The sequence below is a fragment of the Pipistrellus hanaki genome, assembly GCF_964339955.1.
Source record: "Pipistrellus hanaki genome assembly, chromosome: 12".
In the NCBI taxonomy this organism is placed as follows: Eukaryota; Metazoa; Chordata; class Mammalia; order Chiroptera; family Vespertilionidae; genus Pipistrellus; species Pipistrellus hanaki.
This window is the reverse complement of record NC_140514.1, coordinates 49,570,869-49,591,699: the sequence shown is the minus strand read 5'-3', so window position 1 is coordinate 49,591,699 and position 20,831 is coordinate 49,570,869. Positions and strand designations below refer to the sequence as shown.

The 20,831-nt window shown below is 50.7% G+C and overlaps 1 pseudogene across 1 annotated transcript; it reads left to right on the top strand.

The window, feature by feature from the left end:
* The first annotated feature begins 542 nt into the window (after window positions 1–542).
* LOC311631155 (beta-galactosidase-1-like protein 3) lies at window positions 543–18,855 on the top strand (annotated as a pseudogene). The gene is made up of 12 exons: window positions 543–559; window positions 7,973–8,131; window positions 8,534–8,746; window positions 9,280–9,347; window positions 9,987–10,082; window positions 10,985–11,071; window positions 12,640–12,715; window positions 13,163–13,231; window positions 14,843–14,988; window positions 15,582–15,653; window positions 16,126–16,204; window positions 18,692–18,855. The product of its transcript is annotated as a beta-galactosidase-1-like protein 3 (transcript).
* Window positions 18,856–20,831: the final 1,976 nt, after the last annotated feature.

Here is a 20,831-nt window from a genome sequence, read left to right as displayed (position 1 = left end):
CTTTCTGTTCCTGGGCCCACAGGCAAGGACTGGATGCAGACACAGCCCAAATGGGAGAGAAGGGTGGGGCAGGGGCCCAGTCCTGCGTATTTACACGCAAGGGCACTCTCCTTCCTACTAACTACACTGAGAGCCTCCCTGTGCTCAGAGATGGGCATCAATAGTCCTTCCTCCAGGAGGTTATCCTTGATGCCACCCCCTACCCCCAGCAACCAACTGGAGGGGTCTCCCACTTCTGTTTTCAATCTCTCCCAATAAACGGAAGATGCGGGGGATGGAGCCCAGGAGTATGCTGGTCTGGACATCTCAGATAGGCATTCCTCTGTCCTGCCCTGGAAAAGGCCATAGCTGCTCACCTTCGTTTTTTCTAGGTTGATCTGATTCCCCTGGAAGGCAGACAGCCAAGGTCCATCAGAAAGAGCCTCCTGGCCAGGACTAGCTCCCTATGCCACCTTCTTATGGTGCACAACTGCCAGGTCCCAGGAAGGGGTGGGAAACAGGACTAGAACCCAGCCGAAGCTCTGGGCTTCATAGGAGGGGGCATGGATCAATATGATGGGTAAGATGCCCCAGGTTCCCAGGAGGCTATGCAGAGAACTCGGGCCTGAATATGGGGGTTTTCTGTCCCTAAGGCCAATGCTGGTCACCCTAAATCAGGCCCCAGGTCACCCCCCTCCAGAACATCCTCCATCCTGGTGTACAGCATCTTCAGGTCTTCCGTATATTTTCCAAGGTAGAGAACATAGTGGGCAAACAGGTGAGGGTGGGATGAAGCCCTGCTGTCAGGTGCCCCCATGCCCTTGTCTGAAAGCCTCCCCCCTTCAGTCTTGACCTTCCCATGTGGAGCAGCCTAGAACCTTAGCAGCTCCACTCAATTGTCTCTTCCGTCACTCTCCCGGAACTACTCTTGATCCGCTCCCCGGAGCTCCTCTTGGTAAACCACAGCATCAGTGATCCCGGGCCAGCCCCATCCTCATAACCTTCTTGCACTCAGCTCCCCCAAACCCCCTTTTGGAAACTTGTAAGGGAAGGGATCATGTTCTGTGGGAGCATAAGATGGAACTGGACGAGGAAGCCCTCCCTCTCTTGACTTAGAGGCCTCCAACTGGGAACACAGAGACTCCTCTCCTCTGACCCTGGAATGTCCCCAAACAGGCTCACTCCACTTCTTCTGTAGCTTCTTCTTGGTTCCTCAGACTTTCACTATCAGAGTTGAAACCTGAGGACCGTTCTTGATTAAGGCAGCAGGCAGGCTTTCTGATGGCAGGTGGAGGCCCACAGGGTCCCGGACCCAGGCTAGATGGATGCGGCAGGCCGGCTTTCTGATTGAAGGTGGAGGCTCATTGGGTCCCGGGCCCGGGGTGGATGGATGCCGCAGGCAGGCATTCTGATGGGAGGTGGAAGCCCATTTGTTCCCGGGTCCGGGCTGGACGGATGCGGCAGGCAGGCATTCTGATGACAGGTGGAGGCCCATTGGGTCCCAGACCAGGGCTGGATGAATGCGGCAGACAGGCATTCTGATGGCATGTTGAGGCCCATTGGGTCCCGGGCCATGGCTAGATCGAGGCGGTAGGGAGGCTTATTGATGGCAGGTGGAGGCCCATTGGATCCCAGGCCCGGGCTTGATTGAGGCAGCAGGCAGGCTTTCTGATGGCAGGTGGCGGCACATTGGGTCCCGGGCCAGGGCTGCAAGGATACAGCAGGCAGGGTTTCTGATGACAGGTGGAGGCCCATTGGGTCCAGGCCTGTACTGGATTAAGGCAGCATGCAGGCTCTCTGATGGCAGGTGGAGGCCCACGGGGTCCAGGGCCCGGGCTGGATGGATGCGGCAGGCAGGCATTGTGATGGCAGGTGGAGGCCCATTGGGTCCCGGGCCCTGGCTAGATCGAGGAGGAAGGGAGGCATTCTGATGGCAGGTGGAGGCCCATTGGGTCCCGGGCCGGGGCTGCATGGATGCGGCAGGCAGGCTTTCTGATGGCAGGTAGAGGCCCATTGGATCCCGGGCCAGGGCTTAAGGCAGCTGACAGGCTTTCTGATGACAGGTGGAGGCCCACCGTGTCACGGACCCGGGCTAGATCGATGCGGCAGGCAGGCTTTCTGAGCACAGGCGGAGGCTCAGTGGGACCCGGGCCCGGGCTGGATGGATGCAGCAGGCAGGCTTTCTGATGGCAGATTGAGACCCATTGGGTCCCAAGCCCGGGCTAGATTGAGGAGGTAGGGAAGCATTCTGATTGCAGGTGGCGGCCCATTGGGTCCCGGGCCCGGGCTGGACGGATGCAGCAGGCAGGCTTTCTGATGGCAGGTGGAGGCCCATTGGGTCCCTGGCTAGATGGATTCGGCAGGCAGGCTTTCTGATAGAAGTTGGAGGCCCATTGGTTCCCGGGCCTTTGCTCGATGAATGTGGCAGACAGGCTTTCTGATGGCAGGTGGAGACGCACCGTGTCACGGACACGGGCTAGATGAATGTGGCAGACAGGCTTTCTGATGGCAGGTGGAGACCCACCGTGTCACGGACACGGGCTAGATGGATGAGGCAGGCAGGCTTTCTGATGGCAGGTGGAGGCCCATTGGGTCCCGGGCCCTGGATAGATCGATGCGGCAGGCAGGCTTTCTGATGGCAGGTGGAGGCCCACTGGGACCCGGGCCCGGGCTAGATCGATGAGGCAGGCAGGCTTTCTGATGGCAGGTGGAGGCCCACGGAGTACAGGCCACTGCTAGATCAAAGCGGCAGGGAGGCTTTCTGATGGCAGGTGGAGGCCCATTGGGTCCCGGGCCCTGGATAGATCGATGTGGCAGGCAGGCTTCTGGTGGCAGGTGGAGGCCCATGGGGTTCCAGGCCCGGACTGGATTGAGGCGGCAGGCAGGCTTTCTGATGGCAGGTAGAGGCCCATTGGGTCCCATGCCCGGGCTGGATTGAGGTGACAGGCAGGCATTTGTGGAGCGGGCAGAGGCCCAGGGGGTCCCGACTCCTGGCTGGATCAGGGCAGCAGGAAGGCATTCGTGTGGCAGGCAGAGGCCCAGGGGTCCCTACCCCAGGCTGGATCGAGGCTCAGGCAGGCATTCAGGCAACAGGTGGAAGCCCAGTGAGTCCCAGCCCAGGGCTGGATCGAGGTGGTTGGCGGTGCACCATTGGGTCTGGGCTCCGGGCAAAATTGAGGCGGCTGCCAGGCATTCGGGCAACAGGTGGAAGCCCAGGGGGTCCCGGCCCCGGGCTGGATCGAGGTGGCAGGCATTTGGGGGCAGGCGGTGGCCCAGAAGGAGGCTTTTCTATGACAAGTCTTGTATTCTCAGACCTGTGAATCAATATCACCACGTAATATTTCATCCGCCCAAATAGGAGTTTTTCTATAATGAGACAGGTCACCAGCCATAGAAAAAGAACTTGAAGAGTGAGAATGGAAACAGGCAGGTGTTATTTTAAGACATCTTTAAGGGAGACCCCTTTTTCTTAAAGCTACAAATGTATATGAAACAGTAGGTAATTTGCTATTAATGTAAAGTTTTATTTCTCTCACCTGTGGACATTACCCACATTTCTCTGTCTGTGCTTAACCTTCTATCCACTTGATTATCTGTCCCCATCATTTCATGAGCCTATTTCTCCACCTGCCATTGCCTGTTTGAAACACTGGCTATTGCTAAAACCTGTTTGACTCAGTGGATAGAGCATCGGCCTGCGGACTGAAAGGTCCCAGGTTCAATTCTGGTCAAGGGCATGTACCTTGGTTGCGGGCACATCCCCAGCAGGATCCAGCCTGGGGACCGGACCCAATGGCAGCTGGTCGATGATCCTCTTTCGTCGATGTTTCTAACTCTCTATCCCTCTTCCTCTCTGTAAAAAATCAATAAAATATTTTTTTAAAAACCACACTGACTATTGGTTGGTAATTAAGTAAAAACACTACCTTCTCACAATCGTTACCTCTGTGGAGGTGAACAAGTTGAACTATAAGATAAAGATATCTCTGTAACAGGAGAATGTTTGACAACATGGAAGGTAGAAAAGGAAATGTGTTCCATGTCACCAACTGACACCTAGACACACGTTCTAACGACACGAATGGGAAACTGTCACAGCAGTGGAAGCAACAGACCCCCATTATCCTGAAAACAATACACATTCCAGGATAAAACAGAGAGAAGGAGGGCTAACCACAATGCCATTTCCCTTTCCTGTGTGAAATGCTTACCAGCCTGCACATCTCTGCAGTTCTGGATCCACTTAGGGCTTCTGTACTTCATTATTTTAATACATTTTTGAAAAAGTAAAAACCTACATTTCATGTTTTCCCCATGAGCATTTTTCTAAGAACTGAGGGTGCCGACCACCGCAGGGCACTAGATATTTACAACTCTCCATGACAGCTGTCAAGAAAGGAATGAGCATGCCGAGAAGACCCGGAGAGCAGTATCGCCTTGCCCATTAGAAGGGACAGCTTGCCCTGGGCCCCCACGGACATACCTGTGAAACAGGAAACAAAGCTCCCCATCCCGAGGTCTGTCAGCACACAACCAGCAATGTCTCCTGCTAAACATTCGGCACAGAGTGGCCATCAGGACCGGGCGCCATCAGAACCAGCTAGATGTCCCCCAGGCCCATTGGGACAGAGCACCCAGGCCTCCAGTGTGACGTCACAATGCACCGGGGGCACAGCTGCTGCGGCTCAGAGCCACACCCTCACATCCTGAAGGCCAGAGGCACCCAGCGTTCCTCTCTGTCTTTGAGGACAAAATGGATTGAAAAATGACACAACCCCCCAATACAGTCAATCGTGAGAATTTCAAGTTGAGAAAAAATAAAGCAGACCCATTCATTCTCCCACACAAGCCATTCTCAACAAGTCTTTTTCTCCAGATATCTAAAGATTCCACTTCCAGCAGCTATTAGTGCAAAGGACCCCCCCGCCCCACCCTCCCACCCCACTTAGATAACAGTAGGTTCACAAAGACCAATGCCTTTTTGTTGTTGTTGTTGTTGTTGTTAAATCCTCACCTGAGGATATTTTTCCATTTTAAAGAGCACGGGAGAGAGAGGGAAAGACAGAATATCCATGTGAGAGAAACACATCCATTGGTTGCCTCCTGCAGGAGCCCTGACCAGGCCAGGGAGGAGCCTGCAACCGAGGTCCATGCTCGACTGAAATTGAATCTGGGACCCTTTGGCCCGAAGGCCGAGACACTATCCACTGAGCCAATCTGGCTAGCTCTCCGCTAGACCAATAACTTTTAATCTTTTTATCTCAAAGAACAGCCAGTTCTGTCTCCTCTGTTTCCTGTCACCCAAACCGATTTCCCAGGACTCCAGACCCTCCCCTGAGCCTGAGCCCTGAGCTTCCCCTCTCAGCCTGTCAGTCTTCTGTGTAAGAGGGACCCCACTCCCTCCTGCTGTGGCCCCAACCACTTCCATGGTGAACAGGCCCTTGTTGGGGGCTTGCTATATGCCAAGCGGGTTTTTAGGTACAAGGATCCAATAGTGAACTAGACACTCTGTTCAGAGAACAGATTTGTGGGAATTGGGTACTTTTTTTTTTTTTTTTTTTTTTGAAAGGAAGAGGTGGGCTGCATGATTATATTGAAATGTTTTAGCGCAACATTGAAGGAGCTTAAAATCTTATATTCTAAACCCATGGTTGGCAAACTGCGGCTCACAAGTCACATGCAGCTCTTTGGCCACTTGAGTGTGGCTCTTCCACAAAATACCACAGCCTGGGCGAGTCTATTTTGAAGAACTAGCGTTAGAAGAAGTTTAAGTTTTAAAAATTTGGCTCTCCAAAGAAATTTCAGTCATTGTACTGTTGATATTTGGCTCTGTCGACTAATGAGTTTGCAGACCACTGTTCTAAACCAATGCAAGCACTGTAGTTGAACTTGCTCCTGAACTGACATACCTGGCCAAGGAAAGCTAATTTAACTGAATAGAATTTAACGTGGAGACTGAAGAATGTTGGGGCATCTATCTTTCTCTGCCCTACCACCCCCTTATGGCTAGGCATACGGCAAGTCTCCTCCACTCAGCAGGGTCGCACAGGACTGACACCTTCGGTGGCTTCACTTAACATTTCCACACCGTGGGTCGCAGGGAATGGGGCATGCTGGGACGAAGACAGAGTCCTTCTGTTTTGAACAACTGACTTGATCCGATTACATGATCACATTCTCTCTCCAAAGCCATTTTAAGACTCAGCAAAACGCTAGTTTCTGGACCAGCAGAAACGCTCCTGTCCTACAGCACCCCTCTGCTGTAGGACATTCACCTTGAAGGTTGCTGTTCCAGTTTGCGAGTGACTTTATTTTCCACCCACAGAACTGAGGTCAGAGAGTTTGTTCTGTCCAGGTTTCAGCAGGAGGGACGGACTGTCCTTGACCGTTCCTAGGCTCTGTCTAGGCAGCCAGATCTTTCTCTTTGGGGCTGAAGAATGGAGTTCCCTGTCTATCAAGTGCACGTGATACAATTCCCGGAGTCAGAGCCAGACTTCTGCCCCCGAGGCCACAGCCCCCTCCTGAGAGAATGTTGTAAGTAAAGGGCCCCCTGGCATTCCGTGAATTTCCCCTCCATCCTCACTTTGGGGCTACTTTTTTTTTTTTTTTTTTTTTTTTTTTTTTTTTTTTTAACATTATCCTAACAGAGCAACTGGTATTTGCTTATCTCTACTTTTTCTTTGTTTTCCTGAGCACCTTCTACCCACATTTTTCTTGTAACAGCTTTAGTTCAAATAATCAGTTGCCTTGAGGATTACTACTTCCAATGACAAAAGGCAAAAGGACATTTCATCAAAACAAAGAAAATGATGCTTGGTGGCACGCATACCATTTCACCATTTTATTTTATTTTATTTATTTTTTAAAATATATTTTACAAATTTTTTTTACAGAGAGGAAGGGAGAGGGATAGAGAGTTAGAAACATCAATGAAAGAGAATCATCGATCAGCTGCCTCCTGCACACTCCCTACTGGGGATGTGCCCGCAACCCAGGTACATGACCTTGACCGGAATTGAACCTGGGACCCTTGAGTCCGAAGGCCGACGCTCTATCCATTGAGCCACACCGGCCGGGGCTCACCTTTTTATTGATGTCAATGCAAAATCATGCCCTTTTCTATCAAGTTGCTGAGAGGGCGGATCACAACCCCCCTCTCTCTGGAACACGGTGTTGCTCAAGCTGTCCTCCCTTCCTCCCACTCAGGTCTGCCTTTCTGTCTTGGTCGGCTGGTTGGTGACACCCAGTTTTAGGAGGGACCCTCCTGCCTTGCTTCCCTTGAGTAGGCGGTCCCAAACCCCGTGGGCACAGAGCCCAGACCTGTTGCTTGGTCCTCCCTGCCCAGCAGCGTCCGGACCCCCCAGAACTCCCCGCCCCCGGACTCCTTGTCAGGCTGTGGTGGCTCGCAGCTCCCAGTGCACCTGAACCCGATCCCCCTGCAGGCAATTGGCAGGAGCAGCGTGGGAACCTCGGTGCCCTGGCCTCCAGCTATGAGTTCCCCGGGGCTCTTCAGGTGACTCGTCGCCCCTACCTGGGGGTCAGGGCCCCTTTGGTCCACCGCCCTCCTGGACCCTCAGATCTGCCTGAGATGCATCAGCCCCCTTACGAGCTCTTCCCCTCCAGCACCTTAGTGATGCCCACGCCTCAGAGCATCTGTCCCCTGCCCCAGGGCAGGACACCCTGTCCTTCCTGAGCCTGGCGCCTGAGGAGTCTCCACTGGTCACTGAGCCCTGAGCCCACCCCGCCTCCCCACCTCCCCAGGGCCCTGCCCATCTGGCTCCTGAGAGGCTCCTAGGACTGAAGGTCTCTCCTGAACTGGAAGGGGCTGCAGAGGGAGAGAGGGGACGAGGGGAGGGGGCTGGGCTAGCTGGAGCCCTGCTTGTGCCCAGCCTCCTGGTGCCCGGGCCCCTCGTCTGCCTGGAGGGCCCCTCTCCTGCCTGGAGGGACGGGTTCCGGGCCGTAGATTCGGATGAGGCCAGTGCTGTCCCCTCAGAGTTGTTTCTCCTCTTTCCATCCCACGTCTCTCATGGAAAAGAATCCTGAGCGTCTTTTTCCTGCCCTTGATCTCAGCAGGCTTTGCTCCTCAGGCAACATATAAAGAGAAAAAGAACCTTCCTGTCGAGGAAGCTGGGCCACAGCCACAGGAGAGCAGGTCTGCCTGGGGGGAGGGGAATAGGATGGAGGGGGGTCAGGGATCTCCTTTTCTGGAGAAGAATATCAGAAGCGTGCACAGAACTGGTGTGTCCTGTTAGCCAGAAGGTCTCCCGCTGGGCTTTGGCTGTCTCTCCTCTCTCCATCTCCTCTCTCTCTTCATCTCTCTCTCTCTCTCTCTGTCTCTCTCTTCATCTCCTTTCTCTTTCTCCTCATATCTCTCTGTCCCTCCATCTCTCTCTCTTCATCTTCTCTCTCTCTTCATATCTCTCTCTTCATCTCTCTCTGTCTCTCTCTTCATCCTTCTCTCTCTGTATCTCTCTCTTCATCTCTCTCTCTCTCTCTCTCTCTCTCTCTCTCTCTCTCTCTTCATCTCTCTTTCTCCATCTCTCTCTCTCAGCAGGTTTAACTGGTCACATCTGACCCCTCTGGAGCTGAAAGACCGCGCGGTGGGACTTCAGACACAAAGCACCCCTGAGAGCAGCCCACACTTCACTCTGGAGGGGCACAAGTTCCTGATCTTTGGGGGCTCCATCCACTACTTCTGGGTGCCCTGCGGGTACTGGCGGGACCGCCCCCTGAAGCTGAAGGCCTGCGGCTTCAACACTGTCACCACGTGAGTGCCGCCCGCCCTCTGGGTCCTCGCTGCACCTTCCGATGAGCCCTGTCCAGCGTGAGCCTTTATGATGAAGGGCCACCCACCTCTCAGACTCACAATTCTCGTGTGTGCACACGGATGATGTCACTTTCCTTAGTCCATGTCCATCATCGTTTTGAAACTCCTCCTCTATTCTTGTTTCGATTAATTCCTATCAACAACTTATTGGGCATATCTAGACACTGTGTTTTCCCCTTCTCTTTACATTTTTAATGGGAATACCAAGAATGGGTGGTGAGTGGGATAATTAGTGCATCCATCCGAGGAATCTAGAGTCAGGATCATTGATAGCTTAGATCACAACCGGGTGGCAGAGAAAGGAACCGTTGAAAGCAGTCGTTGTTCATGTAATACAGGTGTCACTGCCATGGGACACTTCAGCTTGCTCCAACATAGTTCCCTAGGTTTTCACATAGGTTTGGGACTGACCTAGGCCTGGTCAGGAAAGAAATAAGAAGATGCTTATTGTACTCCCCTCTCTCCTGCCACAGCTATGTCCCCTGGAACCTCCACGAGCCCCAGAGAGGCACATTGACTTCTCCGGGAACCTGGATCTGGAGTACGTGCTGCTGCTGCTCCTGTGGCCGGGCCTGGGCCTGGGCCTGGGCCTGGGGGCAGGAAGGGGCTGGGGGGGTTGTTTAGGGGCCATGGTGGCTTCTCAGCTCTGCTTGGAGAGCCTGTTCTCAGGACCCCGTGCCAGCTCTGCACCGGGACCATGTGCTCTCCAGCTGGGAGCCTGCTACTCCCAGTGCCCAGGCCTCCCCTGAGCCCAGTCCTCCTCACTGCAGCCCGGAGGAGCCTGCTCCGCTCTCAGCCCTTCCTGCTCTGCAGTGGGGTCCCGCCACCTGTGCTGGGAGCGGGCTGCCCCTGGAAGCAGCAAGGTGGTCGGGTCAGGTTCAGGGTGAGGACGCCGCCTCCTGTCTGAGAGCCCCCCTCCTCATGAGCAGGGGGGCTGTGCAGAGGGTCCTGGGCTGGGAGCTGGTGAGAACCCAGCTGCAGGCCTCAGGCCTGTGACCACAGGTGCAGGGTGACCTGCTCTCCAGGGTGGGGCTCGGCCTTCCCTTCACTCTCCCTGTCCCTGGTTGGGAGGAGGGCAGGCCAGCGGAGGCTCCGGGCTTCTCCGCCACCTGCGGTGTGTGCTGGCTCGTCCCCACCCCCGCTCGGACGTCCTCACAGTGGCCGCCATTGACCTTGCCAGGGCCTTTGTCCAGCTGGCTGCGGAGGTTGGGCTGTGGGTGATCCTGCGTCCAGGCCCCTACATCTGCAGCAAGATCGACCTCGGCGGCCTGCCTAGGTAAGCGTGCTTTCAGGGGAGGGCTGTGTCTGTTTGTTTCACTAAAAGCAGAGCTGGAATCTGACAGCTTGGAGCCCGTGTTCTCGGGGAAGGCCCGGTGAGTTACGGGCGCCACTGTCATCCTTGTCCTGGTCACAGGTGCGGGTCCTGGTGCTGTGGGCGCCAGGGTGGGGAGAGGCAGCATCAGGGTGGTCGCAGCTCTTCCTTCCTGTCCCGTCTCTGGTCTCTGTCCTGAGGTGGAAGGGGTTCTGACAACCTCTGGACTTGCTCTGCGGGTCCCCTCTTCCCCTGGCTTTTCTCTTATTTTGTTAGGGGAAGACCATGCTCTCTACTGAGCCGAGGGACCTCAGCTCTCCTCCGTTCCCCCTTTGCCTTCTCTCCTCTGTGAGGCCAGGCCATTAGTGCAGACAGCTGGGTGCCGGGTGAGCATCCAGGCACATGCTCCCCTTCACACCACAGCTGCCAGGTGTGTGCAGTCCCCGACTCAGCTCCAGGGGGCGCCCTTCTCCCGTCGCACAGTCAAGGCTCTGTTTTCTCAGGGATGAGCATGTTCTCCCATCCAGCTCAGGAGCCACAGAGGCCTGACAGTGAAGGAAGGGATATTTTAGCAAAAAAAGCAATGCCCTGCTCTGCTCAGCTGGAGGCCCCGCCCCACCCCTCCCCGCCAAGGGCCTTGATGGAGCTGCCACACCTCCTAAGCTGGGAACTGTCACCAGACACTTGTCAGTTGGACAGCCCAGCAGGTAGGATGGTCCAGAGAGCATCTTCCAGGTCCCGTGAGGGCTGCAGGAGATCAGAAGACATAAAGCTGGGCTGGAGGGAGCTCTGGAAGGAGAGCTGGCTGACCTCCCGCCTCCTGCCTTCCTGTCTCAAGCGCTGAGCTTGTCTCCTTTCACCCCCAGCTGGTTATTGCAGGACCCAGAGCTGAGGACAGCCGACCAGGGCTTTGTCCAAGCGGTTGATTGATACTTTGATCATCTGATTGCCAGGTAATTTGGCCTTCTGACATTTCCTTCCTGAAGTGAGAGGCATAGAGACAGCTGGTTCTACGTAGCCACAGAGCAGGGCGGGCCCAGGCTCTGAGAGCTGAAGCTGACACCCTTGCACTCTAGACCCTCAGCTAAGTTCACCTTCGCCCCAGGGCTTCCGGGAGCACACGCATCACACCCGCCAGGACCCACAGAGCAGAGAGCATGGGTGTATGATGGCGCTTTGAATGTACTTGATGTTCTCTGGGCTCACTGCTCTTTCTACTGCTTATTTCTACTCCTAAGTGAACTTGGCTGTTTTACTTTTATTTTTATTTTATTTTTTTAAATATTTTTATTGATTTTTTTTTACATAGAGAAAGGGAGAGAGATAGAGAGTTAGAAGCATCAATGAGAGAGAAACATCGATCAGCTGCTTCCTGCACACCCCCTACTAGGGATGGAGCCTGCAATCCAGGCATGTGCCCTGACCTGGAATGGCACCGTGACCTCCTGATTCATAGGTCAACGTGCAACCATTGAGCCTCACTGATCAGGGTCACCCCAATTTCTTAAAGTGTTATTTTTAAAGCAAAGGCTGCACAGGTCGCGTGTGAATGAGCACAGGTTGTGACTTAGTGGAGTTTTAGGTGGTTAGTATGTGGTTCATGTGTTGAGAGCATGCGTGTTTGTGTGTGGTGAGTGCTGAGCTGGAGTTGGGGCTACTATATATATATAATAAATATGTGTGTGTGTGTGTGTGTGTGTGTGTGTGTGTGTGTGTGTGTGTTTGTGTGTGGTGAGTGCTGAGCTGGAGTTGGGGCTACTATATTTATATATAGCAACGCCATCCTTCTCCTCCATCCTGTTTTCCTTCAACAACAGCTGAGAGGGAGCTCTTCTGTCCTCAGCCCACCTTTCCATATTTATTTATTACTTAAAATTATCAGGGTAACATTGATTCGCAAAACCTCACAGGTTTCAAGGGCACAACTCAACAAAGCATCATCTGCAGGCTGCATCGTGCGCCCATCGCCCCAAGCAAAGTCTCTTTCCATTCCCATTTTCTCCCTTTGCCTACCTCCTCTTACCCCCAGGTCTAATTCCTGGGTTTAATCATTTTGTGTGACCTTGGCCTGTTCCATTTCTCTGCACAAAATATGGTTAATTTTAACCATCCTTGCAAATGCCCAATGACAGCCCTTTGCACGTTACAACATGGGTACAAGTAGCATCTCATTACCTCACTACTCAGCACAACTTTCTTCCGTGTGCAAGGCATGGGCCTCTGTCCCTCCCCTGGCAGCAGTTGTCCCAGGGCCTCATGCAGCTTCCCTCCTTCTTTCTACAGTGCTGGCCACCATCAATATAAACTCATTTCGGAAGGATACTTTCATGCACCTTGAGACAGGATGTCTTAGAGAGGAAGAGTTGTAGCCCCTTCGTCTGCCATGACCCTCACGCCTCCACCGCAACCTGTACAGCTGGTGTTCGATGAGGATAGGAGGCTTGGCAAAGACTATACAGCTTTTCCCCTGAGGCCTCACCTAGGTTCCAAAGCATTTTAGGGAGTTTATCTGTTTCATCAGGGGGAATAAGGAGGACATTCTGCTTCTGTCCCCTCTGTTCATGGAGCACATAATGGAGATAACCAGAGAGGAAGGGGTTAGTTGTGATTTTGATGTGGCCCAAGGAGGGGGAGAGTGGAACTCCCTGTTACGTGCCATCTTGGATTCTTCTGGATGATGTCCTTATGGTCAGTATAGTTCAGTGGCTGCTCATGTTTGGCTCAGCCCTGGACTTGAGTGGAGTCTCTGGACCTTACCAGCACATGACCTTGGAGCTTCAATTTCCACGTGAGGAAATGCAGTCAGGTCTTTGTGGTTCCAAAGCTGGTTCTGCCCAGGCCAGCTTCGCGTAGGACCAGGTTGGGAATTACAGAAGGCGATTGTGATATTTAGGGAAACGGAGAAGCAAGAGGTGTCACGGGCTGACTTGGAAAAACAGTGAGAAGCCCAAGTTCCTCCGACTCTCGTCCGTTGCATTCAGTGTTTCTGACTCTTTTTCTTCTTCTTTTTGTCTGACTTGGTGTTTCATTTGGTTTGCTTCCAGATACATAAGCCCATTATGATTATGGAATACTGGGTCGGCTGGTTTGACACGTGGGGAGGTAAACACAAGGTTAAAACTGTGGACGGTAAGTGTTTCTCAGCATTTGGGCGGAGCAGAGGTGCCCCGGGTCATAGGTCATTCACACTCTGCTCTGCTAGTCCATCCGCTCATTCAACCACGACTGTCCATTCAACACATGGTCCGGACGGGGACGTGGGTAGGCCTGGTGGGGCCCTGGTGAAAAAAAAATCACCTAGTTCCTACCCCAGGGAGCTTGTGCTCTAGTGGGCTGACAGATACGTAAGAAGTAAAACACTCACTACCTGACAAAGTGCTTGAGGCAGACAAAGAGGATGCAGTGATAGGAAAGAGGGGGACGGACCCGCAGAGGAGCGTCCAGGGGATGACAAAGGACCTCTGAGATATGACACCTCTGAAGAAGGGGGATGCATTTACCAACACTGTTTTTTAAAAATGTATTTTTATTGGTCTCAGAATGGAAGGGAGATGGGGCCAGACCACACGCTCTTTCCTGGTGGACTGTGAAGGGGCTGCTTTGACTGGGAGGATGAGTGGGATGGGGGAGAGGCTGGGATGAGAGGGTCCTATTTCCCAGCTCCGATGAACCCATTTGGTGAATGCTCTTGTGGGTCCACATGGTCCCTGTGGGAAAGGCTGCTGAGCTGGGAACTGGGAAACTAGGTTTCCTATTCTTCTTCACCATCCACTAGGCCTGTGTTCGGCAAACTGTGGCTCGCGAGCCACGTGCGGCTCTTTGGCCCCTTGAGTGCGGCTCTTCCACAAAACACCAGGGCCTGGGCGAGTCTATTTTGAAGAAGTGGCGTTAGAAGTTTAAGTTTAAAAAATATGTGGCTCTCAAAAGAAATGTCCATCCATGTCCTGTTGATATTTGGCTCTGTGGACTAATGAGTTTGCCGACCACTGTGCTAAGCCAAACCTCGGAAGTTCTACAGGTCCCTGTTCGCCCTTTAAAATGAGACAACCTGCCCAATTTTAAAGAAAAGTTTGGAAACTGTTGGAAACATGTCAAGTCTCGAATTCAGATTGATTTTACCTCTTCTCATCACCGTTTTAGATAAAAAGCAGTACCTGACACACTGTAGAGGCTAAATACATGCTTATTAATACATACTTCTTTACTCGGCTTCAATGATGGTAGAACATTACTTATCTGCTCTGTTTTTTAAAAATATATATATTTTATTGATTTTTTACAGAGAGGAAGAGAGAGGGATAGAAAGTTAGAAACATCGATGAGAGAGAACCATGGATCAGCTGCCTCTTGCACACCCCCTACTGGGGTTGTACCCGCAACCAAGGTACATGCCCTTGACCTGAATCGAACCTGGGACCTTTCAGTCTGCAGGCTGACGCTCTATCCACTGAGCCAAACCAATTTTGACTCTGCTCTGTTCATCAGTTGATGATGACAGTCATTGCTCCCTGTCCCATGCCCTCCCCTGCCCCTGACAGACACACACTCACCCTGAGTTTCCTGGTCAGCGGAGATACAAAGCATCAGCACACAGATGTCTTAGCCTTTCTCATCCAAAGGACTTTGGGGAGTATTAGGGGGCACAACAAAAAAGAAAAGGGTCTTAGGGGGAAGGATCATGACTTCTCAGCGCGGTTCCTGTGTCCGCCTCGGCTCTCTCACAGCCGGTCATATCCAGCGCACCAGTCAACATGGAGAGTCTCCCCGTCAACGCTGGGAACGGCCAGTCCCACGGGTTCGTGCTTTATGAGACTCGCATCTGCTCTGGAGGCTGGCTCCGTGCGGTGCGGACGTTCGAGACAAGGCACAGGTAGGGGCCAGCAGGCTGGCCGTGGCCATAGCAGCACACACAGCCCAGCTCTGCTACTCGGCAGGGTGGTTAGTCGCTGGTCAACTTTACTGTGTGGTAGTAATTTATCTATGTCTATTTAAAAATATTTTTTATTGATTTCAGAGAGAGAGAGAGAGAGAGAGAGAGAGAGAGAGAGAGAGAGAGAGAGGGAGAGAGAGAGATCAACGATGAGAGAATCATCGATCGGCTGCCTCCTGCACACCTCCTACTAGGAATCAAGCCCTGTGATTCGGCTAAGTGCCCTTGACCCGAAAGGAACCTGGGCCTCTTCAGTTCACAGGTTGGTGCTTTATCGACTGAGCCCAACCAGCTGGGGCTATTTGGTAGTAATTTAAAGCACCTACTATGTGTGAGGCATTGAGAACATAAGCTCACACCAAAGAGCCTGGCTTTCTGCTTTATCACAACCAAGTCCACTGGGGCCTCCCTGCCAGCTCCCAGCCACGTGTGAGCACCACGGCTGATGCCGCCCTTACAGTGATCTCCTGCCTAAACCAGAGCCTCTCTCCGCCCTCTCCTCAGGGAGTCTGACCCCAGCTCTTCTTCTGCAGGTGTTTTTGAATGAGACACGCATAGGGACTCTGGATGATGGTCACGAAGCCTTGAACATCCCTGCAGTCAGGGTAGGTAATTCAAGAGTCTCGATGCCGCTAGACCTCCGAATCCAGTGCAACCACTCCCTGGTTCTGAGATGACCACCTCGCTTCTAGCACTGCCCTTTGGCATGGCTGGTCACTTAGGGCCCCGGCAGCAAGTGTTTGTCTAGAGCTCTGAGCATCACCACTTCTCCCAGGCCCGGATACACCAGGCGCTACAGTATACAAGATTCAGTGTGGACGGAATTTCACCTTTAAGCCCTGAGCCAACCATGGGCTGAGGGTCTAGTCTCTCCCTAAGGCAGACCAGCGGAAGAGAGGAGAGGCTGGGCGTGGGACAGGAGCACGCGAGATCCTTAGAGAGAGGGAGAACGGCTGGCCCCCGGGCATCCTGTCTCCCACTTGCTTGTCTTTCCATGTGGGACTCAGAGGAAAGGCAGTTCTAGAGTGACCCCCTGGGTGACTGTGGGGGTTCTGTGAACTGGTCTATCCCCAACAGGAATGCCAGCTCTTAAGGATCCTGGTGGAGAACCAAGGACGAGTCAACTATTCATGGAAAATTCAAGACCAGCGGAAAGGTGGGCTTTAGGCCTGAGACACAGGCCGTCCGTTCTCTTCGTGGTCACTCGGACCCCCAGACGGGGGCTGAGTTGGAGCTGGGATGGAAGGACAAGCCATGTAGGCAGGGGGAGACTTAGGGTCCAGGACTGAAGGTGAGGACTCCTTCCCTCTCTGTCGTCCTGCCTCCTTCATTTCTCCAGGGCAGAGAAGTGGGTGCTGGCTTGTCCTGTAGCAGGATCCAGGCTCATCTGGTGAATTACAGGGAAAGCTTTGGTTTTATAAAAATATTGGTAAAAAATAATGATTTCTATTGATTTTATTGATTTCAGAGAGGAAGAGAGAGAGACAGAGAGACATCAATGATGGAAAAAAGGGAAAGACAGGACTAGAACCCAGGCCAGACTCTGGGCTCCAGAAGAGGGGGTATGGATCACTATGATGGGTAAGATGCCCTGGTTCCAGGGGAGGCTGTGCTGAGACCTCAGGACTCAGTATGTATGGGGTTCTCTGTCCCCAAAGCTCAATCCTAGTCACCCTAACTCAGGCCCCAGGTCACCACCACCAGAAAATCCTCCGTCCTGGTTTACAGCATATTCAGGTCTTTCAGATATTTTCCAAAGTTGGGACACACTGGACAAACAGGTGAGGGTGGGATGAAGCTCTTCTCTAAGGTGCCCCCATGCCCTTCTCTGAAAGCCTCCAACCTTCAGACTCCTGAGCTTCCCATGTGAAGCAGCCTAGGACCCTTAGGTGCTCAACTCAATTGTCCCTTCCTTCACTCTGTAGTAGCTCCCCTCCCAGGAGCTCCTCTAGGTAAACAGCATCAATGATCCCAGGCCAGCCCAATCCTCATAACCATCCTGCACTCAGCTCCCCCAAACCCCATCTTGAAAACTTGTAAGGGAGGGGATCATGTTCTGTGGGAACAGGAGGTGGAACTGGAGGAGGAACACCTCCTGTCTTGACGTGAAAGGCTCCAGCTGGGAACTCAGAGGCCCCTCTCCTCTGACCCTGGAGCACCCTCCAGACAGGCTCACTCAGTTTCTTCTGCAGCCTCTTCTTGGATCCCACAGGTTCCACATCAGAGTGGCACACCTGGAGGGTTGCTTCCAAAGGGTGGAGGCAGGGCCATTGAGGTCATGCCCACCTCACCCCATTTCCCTCTCCACCCCAGACCTCACACCATGGATATCTGACCCAAGCCAGCTGGTGCCAGTGTCACCCCAACTCCAGCATGCTCTGATTCTGGATGTCTCCCAGCTACAATGCTCACTGGCGGTGAGAATTTGGTTGGCTCCTTGGTTTATATTGGTAAAGAAATGAGTGGGTAATAACCCTTGAAATTCCCCATGTATTTATACTACAGGCCTGAGCCTCAGAAGTACCCTTCAGTAGGCTGCAGAAGCAGCAGCAGCACAGTTCAGGTGGGGGTTACTCTCTTTTTAAAGGACAAAACCTGGTACTTTTACACTAAAGGACTGTTCCCAGGACTGTAGTAACTGCTGGAGGTCCAGCAGTTACTACAGTCCTGGGAACAAACCCCAGTGCGTGCTATCTCCCCACATACACACACACCTTTTCTGCAGCCTCCTGAGAGCTGTCAAAGTTCTGCTTCTTAAGAAATGAGTCTATTTTCCACTGGAAAAATAAGCTTATTTCTCAAAGGTAGGGGAAAAGAAAGTGTTTCCTCTATCTGCCTACAAAGCAAAGGTTCTCTGGATTTATAGAAATACTGGCAAGAAAAGTCAGGAGAAAAAGAATTTCATTACAGGAATGATTGAAATAAACATAATTATAGATTTTGCTGTCATTGCTTTCATGGTAATGTGTTTGTTTGCATAAATCCAGTAAGAGTCTGATTTCTTCATAAGAGGACAAAAGACAGATTCTAATTGGGGTTTTATTACCCAAAACTTTACTGAAAGGTCATGTCTGAGGGGGACATGCCAGGACTCTGGATGTCACCAGAAACCTGTAAAGAATCGACATTGACTTTGAAGCTGAGAAGTCCCTTGGTCATGTGGTTCATGGTGGTCTTTCCAGGTAAGGAACAAAGGTTACTTTCCTGAGAGATGGCATGAAAGGAACCCGATGACACACGTGGGGACCTCAAAAACATGAGGAAAATGCCCAAACTCATAGGTATTGGAGGCAAACCCGCATGGCAACTGTGTTGCATGGCTTCTTTGCCCAGGATATAAACATTCTCATTAGATTCCAGCAAAGCATTTAAAAAAAAATAGTGTATGTTATCAATAGTTATTTTGTTATCTTTATGCAGATAATCAGGCCAAATTATAATTAGATTTAATAGAATAAATAAATTGGTCTTAATTTGGCTCTAACAAAAAAATAAGAGTGATTTTAACAAGAAAAATTGTGTTTCAATGGAAAATTATTAGAATGAATATGTTTTTTCTTCCCTAGACCTTTTGTCATCATTCTTGTTGTTCTAAATTTTGCACAATAATACTATAGTTTATAACACTGTTTGTCTCCTCCAGGTTACAAGCCCTTCAGGCACCTAGGGAATACCACCCATAGGCACCATTGCCACCTCCTTCTATGCCCAGCCCTCATCATTCCTCTGATAGAGAGCAAGGATCTCTTGGCTCTGAGAGAAAGCTTTGACCCTATCCAGCAGGAATTGGTTTCAGAAGAACCATGAAGTCCCCTTTCCCTGAAAGAATTCAGAGCTAAGATCCTTGGGGGAGGGATGTGGTAGGCAGTTTGACGGACACAAGCAGATCCAGGACCATGGGTGCACTGGAGGAAAATCTATGGGACCCTGAGACTTACTTCTAAATCACTTTAACTGCTCTGAAGCTGGCAATGGAGGAACCTATGTAGAACTGAATTTGAACTCTATTTGGAAAGAATGTGTAGTTTTTGTGTAATAGAAGGCATAGGGCATTGTGAAGGGAAAAGAAAGTGGGTTCTAAAGCTGGTTGTTTCTGAAAGTTGTAAGGTTTGTAAAGAAAGGTTTATGAAATTTGAAGAGATATCTCAAAAAGAAATTGTAGTTATACTCAATTATAAATCTAATCAGATTAATGAATCTAACATAAACTCATACAGAATTTGTTTGGTCCTTTCAGGTCATCAGACTTAAAAGCTGTAATCTCCACATAGCAGAGGTGAAATTAGTGGCGCTATAGCAATATAATGAGGAATGATGAGGGGACCTATAATCTGATAGATTGAGGACCTGAATTAATCTGAAATTTAATCATGTTTTTAAATCTTAGAACACAAATACTTATGTGAATAGGGGGTTAAATTTCTCATATATGAACAGGGGGTTGAATTTTTCTTAGTTTCCTTTTCAAGACCTTTGCAAAGCAATTAAAGAGGTGACTTAGCTATGAATCCAGCAAGCAGAACCGATAAACAGATTCAGACCAACCCACCATGATTCCAGACTTTATCTCATCAACATCATCTCATCACTTGATGACTAAAGGAGAATAGCTGAAATCTACAGACCTCCAGATCTGCCTCACCCTACCCCCTTTTTCTGTATAAACTTATCCCCTGTGCCTTGCTGAGGAGACAGGATTTGATGCTTGTAAGAGCTCAGTCTTCTGGGTGGCTAGCCTTCTGAATTATTGGACACAGCGTTGGGCAGCTTAGACCCAACATGGCTTTTCCCAGGAACATAACTACCTTGCCATACCGGCCAGGAAGAAATATTTTTCACATTAGATGTAGACATATTCGCAAAAAGAAATACAACCTGCTTTTAAATTGTGGAGTGTATATTTACATATGTTTAGAATATCTGAAAAGATATATAAAAGTATGAATACTTATTTTCAATTTAGTAGGTGGGTGATTTTCACTTACTTTAATCCTTGCTCTTTCCTACCTATAATCATGACTTATTTTTATAATGAAAAAGCCTACTTTTGAAATGAAAATAGTGTCTAGTCCAATTTTTTTTATTGTAAAGATGAAAATATTGGTCTAAAATTATCAATTGTTTGTGTATTAAGCATTGAAGATGGGGATAAAGATGTTTGTCCAGAATAATCTTCCTGGAAAGACAAGCAGGTTACCTTTTCCCTAATTGTTGGGTCATAGTTTCTCAAACAAATAGTACTTGTAGAAAACAATCCCATGCATGGCCACCAAATTGCATTGTGGCAAGACAAGCGATTCAGAGACAGATGCACACAATTAATTGGACATATGTATCAGGAGATTAACAGAGCACAAACATCTCTTTTGTTTCCTGTTTCATCCCCACAGACCTTTTCTTCTTTCTATATTGGCCTATTTTGCTTTATTCGATTCACAGCAAGATTATAGAACTGTGAATGGCCTTGCTCTCTACTATTTTACATGGATTCCTATTTCCACTGTATTCAACCTCATCTGGCCATTTTTCTATTTGTGGAATGTGAGGGCATCTTCTTGCTACTCATCGCCTTCATGTTTACATTTTTCTTCTCTTTAACATTTCATCCTTACATAGTTTAAGAAAAACAACTGTTTTGATGTGCTATGAAAAGTCACAACTCCCTACATTGTTTCAGCTGTTAAACATTTTCATTGTTAGTATGAAATGCTTTACAAGTTCCCTTTACCTTATCTTTACATTTTTGTTTTCCTGCTTTTAGTCGTGCACATTCCATTTCTTAT